The 20,781-nt window shown below is 37.3% G+C and overlaps 1 pseudogene; it reads right to left on the bottom strand.

Moving 5' to 3' along the window:
- Positions 1 to 4,117: 4,117 nt before the first annotated feature.
- LOC122143299 lies at positions 4,118 to 5,188 on the bottom strand (annotated as a pseudogene).
- Positions 5,189 to 20,781: the final 15,593 nt, after the last annotated feature.

The raw sequence follows: 20,781 nt of genomic DNA, 5'->3' as shown, positions 1-20,781 counted from the left end.
TTTTATGTATTTTTTGCCTTTTTGACAGGATAGTATAATGACAGGAAGTGAAGATGGGGAAAAGTCTGCAAAACAGGAATCAACCCAGAATGCCCAAAGCGCAACGTGTCAGTGCACTGATGCTATCAGCACAACTTGAAATTCTAACATTTAAAATACATAGTAGTCGTTAAAAACAGTTCAGACAACATAGCTACATCATGAAAGAATTTTTGAAGTTTTCCTATTGGTAGACCAAATTCTTAATGACGTACAGGTTCATTTTGTCATAGGGATCTATTTCCATTAAATGAGTTCAAATGAGATAAGGAACAAAATAGCAGTTTGTAAAGACAGTAGCAAACAGATTGCTAAAAAAATATATTAGGGCCTGTGTCCCCTCTGGAAAAATCTCTGAAACAAATCCACTGGTCAACCACTCATTGCACACCCCCCCTGGAAATAATTCACCACACACACACCACACCCACAACAAATCCCCCACACAACACACACACACACACACACACACACACACACACACACACACACACAACACATCAAACACTAGAGAAGACTCACAAAGAACATATTGGTTGAAATAAATTCGCCTCCAACAAACATTGTCAGTAGGGTTTACCATGGTGTGAATGTTTTGATGTTCTTAGTTGCCATTAAACGGAAGCCACTACTACAGCTTAAGGATGATACAGACCAAAGGATACCTATTTCTACAAATCAATCAACAGACTCCCATGGCTCCAGCACACTTTATCCGAAGTATAAGTTTTAAAGTAATCAGTTATCATCAGAGAGGTATAATTTACAACACCACAAGAGGCACCCCCAAACACACTGGCGATATATCACACTAGCAAGCGCTGCTGTCAGGGCCAACATACCCCACACCACAACACCCCCCCCAGGCTGATTTTTCACTAAAATGAATGCCACTTCTTTCCAGCCAAGCAGCTTTGCACATTGCCATGTGGTTAGTCCGGATAAATCATTCAACCCACTCTTACAAATCATCCACAACAGTTCCTTTCAGATAATAAGGTCAGGGAGCACATTCCAGGCCAAGGTTGATGTATTGGAGTCCTAAATAGCGTCTCAGTGGGTAGAATGGTGGTCAACAACAAGCTATGGAGGCTTAAAGGACTCACATGTTTCATTCAGGATTACCACACGACTAAGCACATCTTTTTGCTATATTATAGTGACCTGACAGGGAAGAAAAATAGTAGATACATTGTGTAATATTAAACATTTATATCATCATGCATGGGTTTTCTGGCATAAGTCAAAATAAACAAATATTAAGATTAATTAAAACACAAAAGCATACAATGTAACACAGCTTCCACCATATGCTATGTGCTGTATAAGATGGGGGGCACGGAATTGAATGAAAGCTGATCCCTTCTTTCTATCTTCTCTGGCAGAGAAGAGTCTCTTCAGTCAAGTTCACACACTGGTGTTATGGCATTGCACTTTACACATACTTTCTGCTGCTTGGCTGTGTAAATAACTTTTGGGGGAAATTGTCAATGTATTACGTCTGGGGTCAGGGAGGAACATTTTATTCCTGCTTAGTTTGAACCCCTCGTATTACAGTTCAGGTATAACCATTGTTTACCAAAACAATCACTCAAAGCCGTTATAGGCGGTGTAAAAATGTTTGAGATCATATAAAATCAGGATTGTGATTATATCAACCCTTGTTACTCCAGTATTCAGAGTTCACGTGATTATCCAGAAGTCATCATAAGTCTGCATAAATATCAGGCTATAGTCGATATTCTGATTTTTTTTTTTAGTTTGTTGTTTGTTTTTGAAGCACATTTACCAATTCCAAACCACAGCAATTTTAATAACTGCTATGCATGTTCAGCGTCCACAAATCTTTTGTAAAAAAACAGTCTTCATTTATTTTATGATACGTTATTAAATGGGGGTCATTTTTGGGAGTTCATTACCTTAACAAAGCCTCTGAGAACCCTGGCACCTTGCAAATTCTGGAGACTCCAGATAGATTGCAGATCTGGAAAAAAGGTGGCACTAGAGACTAAAGTCTTCCTAATGGTTTTAATTCTTGATTCAACACCTAATTCTTCACCTTAATTCTTAAACTCTTTTGCAGTTAATATATGGTCTTCTAAACCCATTGTGTGTGTGTGTGTGTGTGTGTGTGATCCTGCTGCCCCAATGACCATTTCTTGTTTAATGGCCATGCCTAATTTAGTAATTTCTATAGTATTGTATTCTTCTCGTGGACGTTTCATAATTTTGGACTTTTCTTTCAATGTGTTTAAATCGTACTCTTTTAGCCCTATTTTACCTGTAAAAGGAAAACCTGCTATATAATAATTATACACATCTGCATACAATACATTTTTACTTCCAGCTCCTCATCAACAATTATACTATATTTTATTTATGATTTATTATATACAAAATTCATAGTCATTTTTTTAAGATTGATGTCTTACTGATGTCTTTTTTTTTGTTTACTTAATATTTTTGTGTAAACAGTGATATTTTTTTCCAGGTTTTTTGATGAATAGAAGATTCATAACAGCATTTATCTGAAATATTTTTGTAATTATTATTAAAATTACTTTGTTGTCTGTACTGACCCCAAATATTTGAACAGTAGTGTACAATCATTCTGTAACGAACTACGAATACTAGCATCACAATTCAGTTTGTCATTTTCTTTCTTTCTTTTTCTTTTGACTCTCAAGGTGTTGCAAGCAATACATGTTTTATTGTACACTACACTACAGTTTTTGGGAATCGGGGCAAATCTCTGATCTGTTGCAATCTCTGGGTCCAGCTGCTGTGGAGCTGCAGACCTTTAAACTCACTGGACAAACACATGAATGCAAAATAATCCAGTCTAATAAAAGCTAAAGCTTAATAGTGCAAACCTGCCATATATTCTTTCACAGCCAAAATAGCATTATGTGAAAGGGCAAGGACTGACAACCACTAATATCTGAGCTCCCATTATGACCCAACATCTACTATTTTGTAATCAAATCTGTATAATTATTGCATATCATACAATAAACGCAACATCACTCTAATAAACTATACAAACACTCATGAGACAGAGACTAGTTGTGAGTTATGATGTTGCAAGCTGTTGCTCTCTAGGTCATTAGAGCAGCCCTCATCAGACAGAGACTATTTAGTCATTGGGTCATTACTGTGCAACAAGCGCTTAATTAATCTCAGGAGCGCAGAGCCGCTGGGCCAAGTCAGAGGGGCTCTGGTTTTTGATTACAATAGGAAACCATTTGCTGCGGCGCCATAATGATACCTTCAAGCGCCTGCTTGAAAGTTTTCTCCCCGCTCACTCCGGAGCCACGGACGCATAGTTTTAATCAATACTGTGTCCTTCATCTTGCATTTCCAGGGCCGGACCTTGGCAGCCTTTTTTCTACCTAAATCGAGGGAAAGAGCATAAATGTGGATACACAGAGAAAAAAAAAAAAAAGAGAATGGTCCATGCACTGCATTCCACAAGAAAAGTCTGGAACCTAATGAGTGCATCCATGGCGTTTATCAATATTTTCCCTTAGCACTAATGAAGTGTCACTCGTGCCAGGATCATTTGTAAATTTATTAGAGCCTCCTAATGTAGCCAGAAAGGTTAGAAAGGGGCAGACAACACCAGCACAACAAACAGATCAGGGTTCAATCAGGGTCTACCTATTGATTCATTTGAAAACAAAGAACCATTATCATGCACTAGAGGGCAAGTATAGTAGACTAAATGATGTGAAAAAGCAGGTATATTTAAGCAGTGAATATGAAATATGTAGATAAAAGGAGCCTCGTGAACAACCTCCAGACTTGAAAATGCTAATCAGCACTGAATTCATCACCACTTAGAAATATTCTTAGAAGCATCTCGGGAACAGATAAATCATGAAAACGCAAATGCAAAAATCTATTGTTGAAAAACAAATTTACTGCATCACTCTGCAGATGACACCCATTAAATTTTTGTGTTACAAAACATGAAACAAACTTGATCGAACATTATCGTCGGCTAACAAATGATTACAAATACTCGACAGTAAAACAATTTACTCTTATGTAATAATGAATAAAAGAGAAACTAGTAAAAATGGCTTCACATCTTCCTCTTCTGGGTGCTGATGTATAACACTAGAGAGGACGAAAAAAAAAAACAGAAAATGAACGTTGGTATATGCAGAACATCTATAAAAAAGTAAAATGTTTGAGACATGCTCACAGACAGATTATGAAACGACACACACTGGGTCTGCTTAAGCTGAAAACACTATGAAGACAACTCAGGAAAGAGCACAGGCACTGGAAAAAACATACAGACAACACATACCATTGTTTCCTCTGAGAAATGCGTCTCCATACTTGTTCTTCAGCTGGCCATTGGGGGGGGGGGGGGACATATTCCTGCTATCTGTTCCACGGCGATATTCATGTAGCCAAGTCAAGGCAAGCCTTAGGACTCCTAAAGGCAAGGCACACATTAGGACTATTGTAACTTTATTGTTTTTTTTTTTGCACCTAGTAGAAAACTTAACATTCTCATCTGAGTGATATTTTTATATTGTACATAATAATCTGCACTATGAAATGGGGAAAGCAAAGGGTCCTCCCACAGTTATGCACCTGCTGAACATGTGTTTAAATTTAAGGTGAATATTTTTGTCAGTGGATGTATAACAGGAACAGTGGGAGATCGAAAAACGATCACTCTTTGACAAAAATGTGGGGTGAGCCTACACTTTCTAGAACAGTGGTTCTCAACGAAGAGGGATGTAGCGTGGATGTTTCTTTCTTTGAGAATCTTTAGTAAAATGAATTTCAATTCCATCTTTATATCTCTATAGGTATTTTTATAATGGATTATACTTTTTACCACCTTTTTACATTTTCTTATTCCAAAATTACTGAATTATGACCAAAGTCTCTTGTTTTTTTTTAATTTTCATGCCTCCTTGTATGTTGTCCCCGACCAACTTTAAACTAAATCTACAACCTTGGTCTATTAAATCTCATTTCTGATGCTTCTACATGTAACGTTACCTCTGTAATCCACACCAGAGTTCAGCTTCACCAACACTGGTCTCCCAATGATCTGCTTCAGGAAATCACTTGGTGTCTGCTTCCGGAGACTCATTTTTACTGAAAATATAGAGAAGTTGAAGATTATAAATCACTGCAAATAACATGATCACAGATGTTAAGGAAATGTGCCCAGGCTTTCATCGTTAGCCGCAAAAAAAAATAAAAACTAACACAACCATAGAGAGAAGAACGCCGTGAGATTAGTTTATCATTCACTAACTATATACTAAACCCATTCTTTTTAATGAAACCGTCGATCTATGTTTTGGCAAAAAACGCTGTGCGTTTAGCATGAAGCGGCTAGCTTTAGCCTGGGTAGCATTACAACCCAGTGTAGGACACAATACACTCGTTATACATGTCCTCATGGCACGTAATGTAATTTTATTTAACCCCTCCACCAACGCCATATGCACTTGTTTATTTAAAGAACACAAAGAAGTCACTCACTCTCTATCGCTTTGTAACGTTTACCGCACGTTTCGACTGAGTGACTGTTGACCAATGAACTGAAGCGCTTATGGTGTTTTACAGCGCGCAGCCAATCAGATGCATCGATAAAAACCCAGCGTACGGAAGCCGCAAAGGTAACATAATGTCATCTGCTTTGAAAAAGAATGCGGAGAGGAAAAGGAGCCAAAACGACAAAGGTAGTGAAGACAGAAGCTTCGCTTTTTGGTTTTAGTAGGAAATTAGACGAGTGCGCTACTGAATGACGGATAGATAGATAGAAAGATAGATAGATAGATAGATAGATAGATAGATAGATAGATAGATAGATAGATAGATAGATAGATAGATAGATAGATAGATAGATAGATAGATAGATAGATAGAATGAGAGTTGTAAAATATAATACTTGGTATATACTGTAAAATAATAATAATAATAATAATAATAATATTATATATATATATATATATATATATATATATATATATATATATATATATATATATATATATATATATATACGCAAATAAATATAGTAGGCCTATACAGTGTATACATGATAAATGTATACAAAGCTCTATACATTGAGTATTGAATCTCTATACAAAAATATCCTGAGTAAAAAAAAAAAAAAAAACCTGCCTTTTGTTCACAGGCAGAGGAGGGCATGCACCTGAGAGACAGAATCATAAAGCACTTCACAGCGCATCCAGACAGTTTCTGCTTGTTAGCAGGGGCATTGGTAGCCCTGAGGAGGCTAGAGGTTAATTTGGTATCTGGTGCCCGTGTTAAACTAAGGTCAGCGCTACAAGTCCTTAAGTCATAAACAAGTGTGGTTAAGAGCCGTGTACACACCTAGGCACAAGTTAATGAATATTCAATGAGTATTTTTTTCCCTTGTTGCCTGAGTTCATGTCCTAAAGGAGGGTTAAGAGGAAAAAATGTGATCTAATGTGTTTTCCTGTCAAAGCAATCATTCATTTAAGAAAAAAAAATCAAACAGGTTAACAGATATCTTAGTAGAGGCACACACAATACCTGCATGTTCTGTGGTAAATATATACAGAATGATTTGAGCGATATGAAAAAGACTTTGACAGACACACACACACACACACACACACACACACTATGGCATATTCTTGACTTTACTGGAAAAGTATGAGTGGCTTGGCTTGTTAAAGGGAATTGTTCACCCAAAATGAAAAATTTGATGTTTATCTGCTTTACCCCCAGGTCATCCAAGATGTAGGTGACTTTTGTTTCTTCAGTAGAACACAAACAAAGATTTTTAACTCAAACCATTGCAGTCTGTCAGTGATATAATGGAAGTGAATGAGAATCAAGGTTTGAGAGTCAAAAAACATACACAAACAAAACCAAAATTAAACCCTACTGGCTAGTGACGTTGATGTGTAAAGACACAAAATGATCGGTCTGTCTACAAGAAAGTGAACAGTATTTATATCATTTTTTACCTCTGATTCACCCACAATGTCCCCAACTGTCCTGAGCGCCTTCTCCAACAACCCACACTGCATGTGATGCCTCTTCTTCTGCTTTTTAATGGTTGGATCACAGACTTATAAGTGCATTACCATCACCTATCTCTCAAACGGACATGGACACTTAACTACTTAGATTGTAGAGTGTAGCAACATGCGGTGATCAGAGAGTAAAAAAAAAAAAGTAGATATAAATACTGTTTCAGTATCTTGCACCAGACCGATCGTTTCATTCTTTACCAATCAGTGTATCATCATCGAGACACAGGGATAATTTGGTTTGGTTTGTGTATGTTTTTGTGTTAGATACCCATCCACTTCATTAGATGACTGAAAGACTGCAACAGTTTGAGTTAAAAAATCTGTGTGTTCTGCTGAAGAGACAAACCACTACATCTTGGATGCCTGGGGGGATAAGCATGATAAACAGTTACTCCCGACCTATAAACCGCGGGGACAGGTTTTACTCAGCGTATTCGACTATATCTACTCTCACCCACGGAGCCTGGGGAATAACCCCACAGCTACTCCCAAACCAGTAAACCGTGTTGGTAATAGCTGCCCCAGCGAGATTGCCAGGATGGGACTGCTGTTTTCACTCCTGCTCTTCAAAAGGGGGTTTGGTGAGCTTCAGTATGGACAGTGGCACAGTGTAGTTGATTTGCTGGTACAACCCGCCTCACCATTTCTGAGCTCCCAAAGAACCTCAGAGGGACGTAGGGAAGTGAGAAAATGAAAAAGATACAGACATGAGGCCCGCTTTTTAAACAGGGTTGGAGGGGTGGGGGGTCAGGCTGAAGGTGGTTTGGGCGGATGCGAGGGGAGGGGGACTCCCTCGGTTGCCCGCAGAGGCTGTTCCGAGAGAAAGAGGACAGGGGAGGTGGCCGAGCGGAGAGAGGCGGATGAGTCTAGACTAGGCTGACTTTGCGCGGCAAGGCTGTATTCTCTACAGGGTCAAGTCAAGGGATATGGAGGGGGGATAATGGAAAAAACCTCAAGGGAGGTTTTAGGAGAGAGTTTTCAAATGAACATCTGGATGGATGACGGCGTGTAGTTTTTTCTCCTCCACCTTCCGACTCCAATAATCTCTGCACTGCCATGAGGGGTGGTAATAGTTGTGGAATGATGATGGGTGGGAGCGTCGCCCTCTTTCGCCCTTGATCAAAAATGAGCAGCTGGACACCTTGCTCACCTTTTCTAACACCCCAGATTCATTGCCCACTATATATTTTCTGTGCATGCAGCCCACTGCAGGCCAGGTTATTCCAGTGGTGATTCCAGGCACTGGCTGCAGCCTCTGAGGACCTTTGTCCAAATACCTACTCTGAAATGAGTTTAGGCGAGAGAGCCACTGGTATACCATTCTTATATTACAGTACTTGACATGAGCTGAAGCGAATGCGCAAGTATGCAATGTTTGTATGATGACTTTTTTTAAAATGAATTGTGTTAGATGTATTTGCTTTCATATATCTGACATCAGGTTCAATCCTATCATCTTTCCTAGAGAAAAAATATCTGCAGTCCTTTTTTGAAGGATATAATCTTCACAACAATTGACGGATATATAAGTCATTTTTGCTTTACAAATTTGACTAATTTGGGGAAATGGGTCATTTAGAGTCCTCCAATATGTCTATTAGTAGTCCAGTGGTCTGCCTGTGCAGTGGATAGTGTAGTATAAGTGCTTAATTGCTCCTAAATTATTAAGACAGCCTAATTGCTAAGTTAACGCTAATGAGACTCATCTTGATTCTCTGTGAGCTCACGCCATTTGGGGTGATATGTGTTTGTGATAACAGTGCCTGGCAAAAACCAATGTTCTCATTTTTGTTGACTTTACATGTTCTACACTAATACTTTATTGAGTATCATTGAATGAGATAGTTCCACACAACAAAAGGAAAAATAATTACTCACCCCCATGTTGTTCCAAACCCATAAAATCTTCATTTATTCTTTAGAACAGCAAATTAAGATATATTTTGGTTAGTATCTTAGAGAGATGTTCTGACCCTTCATAGACATCAACACAACTCTGAAACGTTTTATGGCCTCTAAAAAGAAAGTTATGTGAGGACATTGTTTTTTATTCAAACAGCCCATGTTTACCTTCAGTGGTTCAACCACAATTTTATGAAGCTACGGAGAGAATACTTTTTTGACCTAACATAAAGAAAAGCAAATAGAATGAATGTTTTTACAACAATTTACTCTCTCCTGTGTCAGTCTCTCGAGGGGCATTTTCACGAAAGTACCGCGACGACACTGGTGTTCATTCCTCTGCTTGTAAACAAGGCGCTATGAGGCATTATAGGTTCTAATTCAGAATGCTGGCTCCTGTGTCGAACTGGACACAGAAGAGGGAAGAAATTGTTGAATAAACGTCATTCTTTTTGCTTTCTTTGCACACACAAAAAGTAGTATGCTTGTTAGCTTCATAAAATTAAGGTTGAACCCACTGATGTCACATGGACTATTTTAACACTTTCTTACAGCCTTTCTGGCCTTGGGCGTGTTGGCGTTACTGTCTATGCTGGGTCAGAAAGCGTCTCGGATGTCAATCAAAAATCATCTTAATTTGTGTTCTGAAGATGAATGAGGGTAGTCTTTTCTAGAGGTTTGAAACAACATATGGGTGAGTAATTAATGGACACATTTTAAAGAATTTTATTTTTTGGTGGTAAAACTAGTCCCTTTAGTTAGCGTGCAACGATGAGTCATGAGTAGTGTCCAAACATTCCATCACTTCAATTTTCCGTTTATTAACAGGGCAATCATCTGGGCCATTTTAAACTTGAACATTTTTTTCTTTTAGAAAAAATGATGAGTTTCTCACATATTCTTATTCTGTGTCAGCGTTATTTACATTTATGTGAGAGATTTTTTTTTTTCGGGCTAGATGTTTTTTTAATGTTGTGATCATTAGGTGGGACTTTTTATTAAAAAAAAAAAAAACAATAACGGTTCTATCTACAGTCAGCTCGAATGGAAACATGGAAACAACAAAACAAGCTTTGATCAATGATTCTCAAAAACTACTGCGGCAGCGATAGAAACCGTATTAATTCCAAGGGGACGAATGAAATGGCACACATTTGAAATGGTACATACAATATGCAAATTGGGACACACCGTATCAGCTTAAGCACCATCATGCTTGTCCCAGTATGACTTCCTTTCTTCGTAATGGAACAACAAACAGGGTTTTTTTAGAAAAAATAAAGAAAAAATAATCTTACCTTTCAGAGTTCATATAAATGGAACTAAGTGAATGGGTTTCTTTTAAATTTTAAACACTTCAAAACCATGCCAAAATTAATTTGATTGTAAATCAGTGCCAACCCCAAGTTCATGAATCAAGCTTCTGAAGGAAATGCTGAGAAATTGTAACTTTTGAAACCTTCACTACTTTGGCCAACCAGTGCCAAACACAGGTTTTACGACAGTTCTCTCTTGGACATGATGGATTTTTTTGTTTGTTTGTTGTTTTATTAATTTTTATTTTTTTTTTTATCTCTGCTTGATCTTCCACAGGACAGCAAGTTCACTGTATTAGCTCGGATGGCATGAGTATGTCGTTAATGATGAGAGCATTTTCGTTTTTTTGGGTTCTGAGGTTATTCCCTTTAAAATTGGATGCCAGGTGAGAGTTGTGTGAGAGTTGTGGATTTGTAGTGTAGCTCTTTGATCATTACACCACCAGGATCCATTGGATATTGATATTTTTTTTTATATGCCTTTCATAATTTATGCATGTTGTTGACTTATGTTGACCCTCTTTGGGAAAACATTGGACTGACCTCAGTTTCACAACCTAAATAAATTGATGCAATAACATTTTTACTGTCTATATTGCAAAAAGGTGGGCATATGGTAACCAATGTTTGAACGTGTCTAAAGAATGAATAGTTATGCAAGACAGTATATTATTGTTTTTTGAGTTTTGTTTTTTTTTAAAAAACAAGTGAACATTTCATACTTGAAGATTAAGTTTGATGTTTTATTTATATTTCTAAAGAGTATTCTATAAACATAATGCATGTCTAGTAGGCTAGGAAATTGTAACCCATTGAACGCTAAAATCCTGCTGAACTGCTCTGTGCAGGGCAGTGCTTATTCATCTGTGGCATGTTCGAGGGAGAGGGAGAGAAAGTCTTTTCATGTTCAAGACTGATGCTAGCAGTGGTTCAACACATTCAGACCACTACATACGCCCACCTTCAGCACCCAACTCCTCAACCGACCATAGAGCTAACTCTTCAACAACCCACCCAAAAGGCATGGGGCTCCATTAGGAGTGTGGGACCAAAGCCAGGTAACTCATCCAGGATCTCCCAGGCAAGGTAATAAACAAAAAACACTCTTGGATATAAAAACTGAGCAGTGCTTAATGGCTTGACATGTCTTTTTTATATAATCCTTATATTTTATGTATTATTTAATTTTCTTAGTTACACTTAATGACAAAAGTTATATTTCCCCAGTGGTGTCCCCTCAACTTTTTTGGACCAGGTTTCCCGGCTGTTTGAGATCTTTTTCAAAAAGGCTATGTTAAGGTAGGTCAGTGTGCGAGTGTATCTTTGGTTTGATTGCACGTATCATTACATTGATGTCTAGGGAGAAATGCTTGCTACCGAAGGACAGGAGAGGCTGAGCATATACAAAAGGAGCACTTCACATCCATAACTATGCATTGTGACATTTGGAACAAAGCCCCCCTCATTCTACTTTCATGATGAGTTCAGATAGCCTCCTGTAACATATTGCCCATACAGTTTCGCAAGCATTCTTGCCAGTTCATCAGGTTTGCTCTTTGCCAAAAAAGGGGTTGTTGTTAAAAAAGATGGTAGCTCTTTCTTAAAGGTACTCTACTTTTGTAGATGAAGGACTGCCCAATTCTGTGAAGCAGAGAACAAGGAGTTGATAATATTTATAGCAATAGTTGTGACATAGAACACTGGCTTTGTGTACTGAATCAACAGCACCACACATATGCATCGTGGCAATCTCACTTATGACACACAGTAGAAGACCTGACTACGTATAGAGAAGAAATGTTGTTGAAAAAAGCTTGTATTTTTATTTTCTTTGTGCACAAAAAGTATTCTTTGTCGCTTTATAAAAATTAAGGGTTGAACCACTGATGTCAACATGAACTATACGGTAATAATGTCTTTACTACCTTTCTGGGCCTTGAATGTTGCGTTGCAGTGTGTGGTATCTGTGTATGCAGGGTCAGATTTTCATAAAAAAAATCTTAATTTGCTGTCCGAAGCTGGAATGAAGGACTTTACGGGGTTTGGAAACAACATGAGGGTGAGTACGTAATGACAGAATTTTTTTTAAACTTTAACTTTTAAAAACATTTTTGTTAATTGAAATAATGAAAGAATTGAGTGAAAGTTAAATTTAAATATTAGATGAAAAAGTTAACATAAATGAAAAGTGAGAAATGGAAACTAAAAAAATGAAGAAATAAATTCCAAATAAATAAAATAAATAAAATAAACAAACCTGTGAAATGAACTTAAGTTGGTAAATAAACATTAAAAAATCATTACAAATTACACAAGCCAAAATATTTTAAATTATACACAAAAAAAAAATTAAAACTACAGATTAAAATAAAAAACCTGAAAATATAGAATGGAAAAAAGCTAAAACTATTAATCAAATGATTAAGAGTATATAATAAGTATAAACGTTCCAACCTGGTCATATTTTCTTTGAAAGCAAACCGAGATTGTGTTAAAGGAATCGCACCTAGATCTTTATATTATATATATATATATATATATATATATATATATATATATATCTATATATATATATATATATATATAATATAACATGTTGTTTTGGACACACGACTCACGTGTATGCAGTCTTCAAACTTCCTTTAAAATATCTTCTTTTGTGTTTCACAGAAGGCTTAAAATGACACTAGGCATGACATGAACATCATTTTCATTTGTGGGAGAACTATTCCTTTAAGAAATAGAATTGGGATAGTAATATGTGAATGCTAGCTTCTTGTGACATTTTTAAACAATTATTACTAGCATTAGACCTGAGGAGAAAGAGATAAAACCTCCGCTTTTTATAGCCGTGAGTCTTCCATAGCAATGGTTTGCCAGTTTCTACTTTCTAAACACCTCAGTCGTTGTTCTAAAAAAGAGATAAAAACTCCGTATGGCTGCACAGGAAGCTAGCCTTTCAAACCTACACTCCTCTCCTCGGGTGCAGGATCTCTTCTCTCTGTCTCTATCTCTATTTCTAGCCTTCTCATTATAAACACACACCACACAAACACAAACACCGAACACCAAAACTCCCACTCTGCCTTTTGACCACTAGTGTTCCCTACCAACAGGAGGGAGTTGTGACTCAAGGAGGGCAGCGAACAGTTGTGGGTGTGGGGGATGGTGGTGTTTTTTGGCCCGATGTGTCGCGGGGTTGGTTGGTGGTGTATGGTGTTTTTTTTTTTTTTTTTTTTCGTGAGAGAGATGCCGATAAAAAAAAAAAAAAAAAAAACGGCCGGTAAAACTTTTATCTGTCACCGGTCCTGGCAAGTGTGCGGCAAAAAAAAAAAAGTTAGTTTTAGGCATGTGTTATCGGGTATCAGTAAAATAATAGATATGCGGCCCTTAAGTGGTGAAATATGAAAGTTGAAGACTAAGGAAGAAGACTTTCCCTACATTGAACACGCGGACGCAAATATGAAAAGATAAATGAAAAAAAAATAAAAAAAATTACTGATAGGCTATATTTGAATAAGACTTCAAAATCCATCCCTTTGACTGAAATATTTAATGCATTGACTCATGATCAGCGGAGTTGAGGGTAGGGGAGCCTGAGCGGCGTCACTTCACGCTTGTGCAGAAGAGAAGTATGTAAACGGGCGGCAGTTTTGTGGAGAGCCCGGACACAACTAGCGGACAGGGAACTTCTGCCAGGTGGCTGCGGAACAGCGCGGGGTTTTGTGAGACCGCGGGTAGTCCAAATGCAGGGCGTGGTGCGACTGATGTGGTGGAGGTACCAATCGGCCAACAGCGGTGTGAAGGTCAAGCGAATCACACATGCTTTGTTGGTACAAACAGTCTCTGTTTCTCTTACGGATGGTGCTGCGGTATCCTTATACTAAGCTCAATTGTGGACGAATGACGATAGCAGCGTTTACCATGAAGTTGTCTGGGTATTAACCTGGTGATCACGTTGAGTTTGTCGAAGTGCAGTGGCTTGAGCTCAGAGTAAGTGCATTTCGATGCAGCACGTTCTTCACGGCTTTGTACAACGCATTTAGCACAGTTTTTCCCATGGTTTGGCAACCTGGGATTGCCCAGGATTGCAGACGCAGGAAGGTTTCCAAAGGAGGAAACCCCGAAATACCTATGAGGTCCAGGGATTGTCGCTTATACAAATTCAGACCCTGTCCGTGCGAAATATTGGGAGATTACATAAAATTCCACGTTCTTGTTTCAAAATGAAATCACTGAATGAAAACCTGTGTAGTAGATCATCATTTACAACACTGTTAAAGACCTTGCCAGAGTTGGGGTCCGATTTCATTCCACTGTTGATTTTGCGCCAGACACTCCAATAGATTGCGTAGGAATCTGACCACTCCACATTTGATTCTCTTTACTTTTTCAACAAGTGTGAATGCTGAACATAGATTGATGCGCGCGGAGTTTTTATTTATAGCTATAGCTGCTTGCGTTCTCCGCACCCATCAGCCGCTAAGACTGATTGGCTATGTGTGGTAAGTGGCCTACATAGTGAGGATCCGATCCTGTTAATGTTACATTTTTGATTAGAATACTGCGAAAGTTAGATCTGGTCAGAATATATTATAAACCGTCATCAATATTGTGGATCTATAATTAACAAAGTAATCACGAGTTACTTTATGGTGATTGTGCTTGTGTAATTAAGGATTTACATGTGATTTGTCTAAAATTAATACAACCATGCTTATTTTACACTATAGTGGCCGCTATTACTCGAAACACATACGGCACGACGAAGTGAATGGCAAATATATCAAAGTTAATATTATAATATTGAAGCACATATCAGTGTGGGCTGAGAAACAGATGAAAAGCTCAGGTTTTGTGGTTGGTTATTTAAATTAAACACGAATTAACCACACGACCCATCTACAGGCCGGATTAACGCACCGGGCAGGTGCCTAGCCGGGCACGTGCCCAGGGCACTAGACCAGGGGGGGCCCAGAGAAATTATGCCTCTCACCCAGGGACTCGATTTCAAACCGTATGCCCTCAGGGATTTTAAGCAAAGTGGATTGAACTGCAATTCATAAGACCAAAAATGGATGAATAATATATTTGATCCGGGTTTAGAATGTTCAGGTGCGGCACAGATCAGACAGCTGCCACAGGGGCTTCATCCCCCCCCCTGGTCCGTGCCAGGGGTATCGCTGTGTCATAATCTCGTCCCTCTAATACCAAATTAAATTTTCTAGCAGCAGTGTTGACAACTTTATACAGCGCTTTTTTCTTTAGTCTAGGGGGCATTCAAGGACCCGCTAGTCTCCCATTGCAAAATGTTCTTTAATTTGGTAAAACTTTGTAACCGATGTCCTGTGTCACTTTTTACGTTTTTGTGTCCCACCCTTATAGGCAGTGGCCTGTTGGGTCCGCCTGAAATTGACCCCAAGCATTCTTATACCTGCAAGACAGCTGTCTGAATATGAATTGTTCTTATGGAGATAATTAAAACAAACAAATAATATAAAAAAGTAAACATTGTTTTGATGTCCCCCCCCACACACACACACACCCACGAGGCACTACACACGACACACACCACAACACATCACACAGAAAACATTCAGTAGGGTGTACATGCAGGATAAATTGTTAATATACATGCAAAACTATTAACGTTTTCAAGTTAGCTCAGTGAAAAATAAAACAACATTAATTGTTTTAGTTTGTGCTTTATTTTATATGGTCTATCTATATTTTTGTAATTTGTTTTTTAGTGTATTGATTGAGATAGAAATCTAGAGTAACTGGATTTATATAGCACTTTTCTTTTTAGTAAGTTTGATAATAATAAATGAAATAAATTAAATATAAAACATAACATAAATAGAGAACCGTTTTAGGATTTTTGATAAAATAGCTGATATGAGGCTGAAGATTAATGACAAAAAAAAAAATAAAAGATATCTGAATGCCTAAAATTTGGGCTGAGTTGATGAGGTGGGCGCTGGAGAGTTTTTGTGTGAATTTTGTGTGTTTTTGTGGCAGCCCTTGCGCATTATAAAAGTGCGGCCTCTTAACTTACACTAAACTGGATCTTGTTAATAACATGGTGGAAAAGATGTCGGAAAAACTGAGCTCTTGACAGCTAAGAGTATGAAAGGGCCGTGGGTCAGGCCTTCTGGATGGGTATAATCTCTAGTAAGGCCGTGCCATAGAGGCCAAAAGAGCTCTGGGAAGTATAATGTGCTCCACATTTTAAATCATTTTTTACTTCAAAACACCTACGACAAATATCTGTGTGCACAAAATCTTGTGTACTAAGACGGATTTCTTTTCCCTTACCACAGAATGCTTTCCTGGGTGTTACCCTCAGCTATAAATGATTTTTTTGCTCATGGGGCTGAGCATCTGGCTCGGCTCGCCCAATGTGAGAAAACGTGCGAAACTGTGCTGGGGAGCCATCACTGCTGCTGTGGGCAAGATCTGGATGATCTTATTGTGGGATCTGAGCTCTTGAGTGGTATCTCCCTGCCACAAAGATAAGCATATAGACCATGGAAAACTTTCCGTGAGGATTGAATAATGTGCTTGTTTGTGCAGCTTTTCAAGCATGTTTTGATAAGGTGTGTAAATTAATTCTGAAACACACTCAAAATCATGGTATGACGTGGAGAACCTTCTACTGAGTTAAATCGAAAGGACGATTCCAAGATGTGAAATAAAATGCGACTTCTAATTCCAATAGGTATTAATGTATTTACTACTTTGTGGGTTTATTGTTTCAGATCTGACCATAACATCTCGTGGACTCTTGCAGTTTAATTCCTGCTGCTTGCACCGCAGATAGACAGTGCACGTGGCGTGTGGACAAGTTCCTTGCGGCTCTGTGTCTGGCAGCCCTCGCTGATATAATACAGATACAACTCATCACTCGGGGCTCTCGTTGCATCTGCAAAAACAGAGGAACTTTCAAACGATTTAAAGCTAAAGAATATCAGATGTGAATAATCAAGACTCTATTAACAATCAAAATGTCTCTGCTAGGTGTTTTTCCGATCGATCATGAACCAAGTCGAGTCTGAGAAAATAGGCTCTGCTTTGCATGATGATTTTCCTTAAAAATTGAGGGGCAACACACAGTTATCTGTATCCTCCCGTTGTTACATCGGAGGTTACAAAGCAGGGAAGTCTTCGATTTCCGCATTTAATTCTGGGCTCCGTGTCTAATAAGTTATTAGTTTAATCATATAGCCGGAACCCTGGTTTCGCCAGTGAAAATATTTACGGGGTATATGATGCGATTTCAAGGTTCCTTCCGTGTTGTGGAGTGTTACAAGTGTTCTGAAGTAGCTAAGATCCTAAAGTTGCAAGAACTAAAAGCCTCAACCCAAAGAGCTATCTTTATAAAAGTTAATGAGTCAACCACGCCCTCCTAAAACGGCCGTTGGTTTTTCGCTCCTCGTAACCCGCCACCAATGTCTACGTACGATTGGGGGACGATTTGATAACCACTGCCGAAATTCTTACGGGAGAAAGAAAGAGGCATAAAACTTTATTGTGAAGAAAAATGGGATCTCGATGACCAGCAGGGTGTAAATAGTAACGGCCACTCTGAAATGAGTGAACTATAGTCGCAATGCATCGTGTAGATCCCGGGGTGTCCAAAAGTTCCATACTCAAAAAGATCCGTCTTAGGTAGATATAGCTATGTTGTAAATATTTACTCAGGTTACAAAGCAGCCCTCAAGTATCTGGCCCAAAAACATACTTGAGGTAGGGGGGTGAAAGTAAAAAAGTACATCTTTAAATTGTTACTATTACACAAGTAAATGAACGCATGTTCTCAATGCAAAGTGAAAAAAAGAATAATGAAATGATTTGAACATCGATTCAATTTTGAGTGGCGGAACGCTTTTACAATTATTATAGGCTGGATTCATACATTAGGTTGCTTAGTTGTTACATGCAAAATGACTATATTTAATATCAAAGTAGAAATAATAACTGATTTGGTTGCAAATATTTCTATTTGAAAAATGTTTCGATATTTGCATTTTGATAAATTCATAAAAGTATTTTGTTCTTTCATATTTTTCAGTGCGTAAAAACATCACTTGTCTGGTGACAGGAAATCTCAGTTGCACTAAATAAACTAGGCATATATACCGAGACAGGGCTGGTTTCCCCAAATTAACCTATGTCGTTCAAGTTCTTAAGCTGTCCTTTACGTACGTGGTTCCCAAATTTTTTAGTTTAGTTTACCTTCTGTAAGTATATTTTTCGTACGGTTGGGGTTCTGAGCACCATCCTCGCTATACCTTATCATCACTGTGATAGTTCACAGGTCATTATATCTCAGTCTTACCAATATATTTTTAAAGTGTTAATACAGTGTTCAATAAAGGCTAAGTGAAGTGTTTGATGCAAATAATAAAAACAGTACAATTAGACTGATGGTGTTAGCCTTTTTTTAGAACATGATCCAAAGGTACACAGCTGGCAACATTAGCCAATAAAGGCTTTCGAGGCGTCTATGCAAAGTGGAATAACGAGGTGAGTTTGGCCAAACTCTGGCAGCGATAAAACGAAAGTTTATGGTTTGGGCCAAATCAATGACCGCGCGCCGTCTGTGGAGCCCATTTAGTGTATTAATTTAAAACTTTAGCCCTCTGGATACCTTGTCAGAAGCTGCAATGCTATAAAAAAAAAAAAATAATAATAAAAAAATTGATTTGCCAAATTCAGCAGTAGTATAATATAAATGACCCTTTCAATACTAATACCAGCCACGATGAAAATTTGTGAAAAGGGGCGGTTTTGTGCATTTTTAAAATTATTGAAAATCAGCCAGGGTTTGCAGTTTGCAGTTTCAATATTTCTGAAGTACTTTTTGCGAAATCAATGGCACCAGAATGTTTTTTTCCCCCTTTTTTTAAAAAAGCTATGAAAAATTATTACGCGTGCCTCTTGGTTTTTTTTCCCTTGTTTTTTATGTGGTGCCCACTGGGCATATTTTTTTCTTTTTTTTCCCTGAAATTTTATGATGTCAAAAGTAAAGTTTCGAAAAAAGTTTGTTGTGTTCAAACGGGAAAAGACCCCCTGTCTTTTTTTAAAATCAACTTTCTTTTAAAAAGAACACAGTTTTTACAAAAGGGCCTAAACACCCCCAAACAGAAAATAATCGTTTTTTAGCTTTGATAAAACCCAAACCCAGCCCCACACTGAAAAATGCATTGTCAAATTAACAGTAACTTACTGGCAACAATTATCAGTAGTTGCTGTATTTATTCAACAGAAAATTCCCGTAACAAAAATACATAGTGTTTAGCACTGTAATATTAAATACAGTTTTTCTGTATTTTTACTGTATATAGTATTATACAGTTATGAATTTATTTAAATTTTTTATATAGTGCTACGGGAAATAACGTTTAGCATTTGTAAAAAACCCTGTAAAAAAGTGCTATTTCATCTGCTGAGGGAAAAAAAGGAAAAAGAAACAAACTGAAGCTTTAATTGCAAAAAAAAAACGGGTTTTTTGAAAAATTTTTTGAAAACAATCATTAGTAAAAAAATAATGATATAATAAAAATCGAAAACTACTTTAAAAAAGAATAACAATTTATGATTAATGTTAAAATAACGAAAAAATACTTTAGTAAAAATAAGTAGCCATATCATACAACAACAAAATATGTTTTAAAACCAAGACTAAAAGAAACAATTTATAGTTAAGAATTGAAAAAAACAGTGCCCTAATGCAACAAAAAAAAAATCTGTTTTTAAACATGACTAATTAACAAATTTTAAAATTTGAAATCAATGAACAATTCATGCAAAAAAAAAAAAGGTAATACAAAACGTTTACATAAAAAACAGAACAAAGAAAAAAAAGTGTGAGGATAAAGGGCCCGGGGTGAGGAGGGCTGGTGTCATGTAAAAAAAAGTCGAAATTCTATAATTTTTGAAAAGGGAAAAAAAAGGGCACAAATCAAGGTTGAGGCCAAAAATAAAATAATCATAAAAAAACCTTTACATTTTTTAAACCCCTTTTAAAGGAACGGCAAAAGCTTAGGGCAAAGGGCCCGCATTTTAAAAAATTGAAATTTTTTTTTTTTATTACAATTTTTAAAATTCAAAGAAAAACATACATAAAACTTTCATTTGAGGGATAATTGCAATCACAAAAAAAAACATAAAAAAAAAATTTTTGGGGTGATTCACCAAAGGAACCAAAACCAAAATATTAAAAACCCAATGGTTCAAAAACCCTTTTAAAACGGGGTAAATTTTAAAAAATTCAGCTTTTTTTTTTTTTGGTCTTGTGGCTTAATGAAAAACATCCTTTAAAAAAATATCAAAACCCGGGGACAGTACAAATAAAAAAAAATTTTGTAGGGGCTCTTTTTTTAAAGAGATTTAAAGGGGGTCAAAAAAACTTTCAGTGGGCCCACGAAAGGGGGTTTTAAAAAATTTTT

The sequence above is a fragment of the Cyprinus carpio genome, unplaced genomic scaffold, assembly GCF_018340385.1.
Source record: "Cyprinus carpio isolate SPL01 unplaced genomic scaffold, ASM1834038v1 S000001232, whole genome shotgun sequence".
NCBI classification, from domain to species: Eukaryota; Metazoa; Chordata; class Actinopteri; order Cypriniformes; family Cyprinidae; genus Cyprinus; species Cyprinus carpio.
The sequence above is the reverse complement of the archived record's forward strand: the minus strand, read 5'-3'. Positions and strand labels throughout refer to the sequence as shown.